Raw genomic sequence first — 1,482 nt, forward strand, 5'->3', positions numbered from 1 at the left:
TAGGATGGAGCAATACTTTATTTTTACACACTTTGACAAGGAGGTTTTCCATAAACAACCTTTCCAGCGGAGAACAGAGAACATGAAAATCGGCCTCCAGATATCAGTAGCTGTGTCTGCTTAGGGCTGAGGCTCCCCCTTGCCCATGTGGTGGGTGGAGGGGTGTACTTCCCTTCCTTCATCAGTTTTTCCCGTTGCCTCCAGATGGTATCCATACGTTTCATCGTTTTTTTCCGAAGTAAACACTCTACAAAATCATCATATTCTATCTTGCACTCTTTCTCTGCCCAGGTAGTACCGATTCCATGTGCACATTCTATCCATTCTTTTTCAAAAGCATGGCACCGAGCAGGAAACTTGTAGGGCTGTTCAGCACTTTGGATTGTCCACCACCGATCTAGGTTAATTCCGAACCTTTTCTGCACGTCCAAGAAAGGCATGGCTGTAACTATCCGATGCTCGTGCCCTTGTCTCTTCTATGGCCTCCGCTTCAGGATGACGTCAGACTCCGTTTCAAAAAAAAAAACAAGACGGAGCCTCGCTCTGTTGCCTAGCCTGGAGTGCAGTAGTGTGATCTCGGGTCACTGCAACCTCTGCCTCCTGGGTTCAACTGATCCCCCAAGTAGCTTGGATGACAGGCGTGAGCTACCATGCCCAGCTAATTATGTTTTTCTTTTGTTTTGAGACAGGGTCTCACTTTGTTACCCAAGCTGGAGTGCAATGGTGTGACCACAGCTCACTGCAGCCTCAACCTCCTGGGCTCCAGCAACCCTCCTACCTCAGCCACCCAGGTAGTTGGGACTACAAGTGTGCCCCACCACATGGCTAGTTTTTCTTTTTCTTTTTCTTTTTTTTATTTTTGTAGAGACAGGGGTCTCACTATGTTGGCTAGAATGGTGGTGGTGTTTTTGTAAATGGAGACAGGGTCTCACTATATTGTCACCATGGTCTTGAGCTCCTGGCCTCAAGTGATTCTCTTGTTTCTGCTTCCGAAAGCTCTGGAATTACAGGCATATGAGCCACCACGCCCAGTGATCCTCCCTTATTTTGAAATTTAGCTTTTTTTTTGTTTTCAGACGGAGTCTTGCTCTGTCACCCAGGATGGCACAATCATGGCTCACTGCAACCTCCACCTCCCCAGTCCAAGCGATTCTCCAGCCTCGGCCTCCCAAGAAGCTGGAATCATAGGAGCCTGCCACCACGCCTGGCTAATTTTTGTATTTTTAGTAGAGACAGAGTTTCACCATGTTGGCCAGGCTGGTCTCGAACTCCTGACCTCAGGTGATCCACCCACCTCAGGCTCCCAAAGTGCTGGGATTGCAGGCATGAGCCACCAAGCCTGGCCAAAGTTTAACTTTTGTATTTACCTTTAAGAATTACTACAATGAAAGGCCGGGCGCGGTGGCTCAAGCCTGTAATCCCAGCACTGTGGGAGGCCGAGGCGGGTGGATCACGAGGTCAAGAGATCGAGACCATCCTGGT

General features: G+C 48.9%; 1 pseudogene across 1 annotated transcript; it reads right to left on the bottom strand.

Annotated features, from left to right (window-relative positions):
- LOC108313620 lies at positions 1 to 500 on the bottom strand (annotated as a pseudogene). Its single transcript, XR_001829152.2, has one exon. The product of XR_001829152.2 is annotated as an NADH dehydrogenase [ubiquinone] iron-sulfur protein 5-like (transcript).
- Between the last annotated feature and the right edge of the window lie 982 nt (positions 501 to 1,482).

The sequence above is a fragment of the Cebus imitator genome, unplaced genomic scaffold (genome assembly GCF_001604975.1).
Source record: "Cebus imitator isolate Cc_AM_T3 unplaced genomic scaffold, Cebus_imitator-1.0 Scaffold140, whole genome shotgun sequence".
Lineage (NCBI taxonomy): Eukaryota > Metazoa > Chordata > Mammalia > Primates > Cebidae > Cebus > Cebus imitator.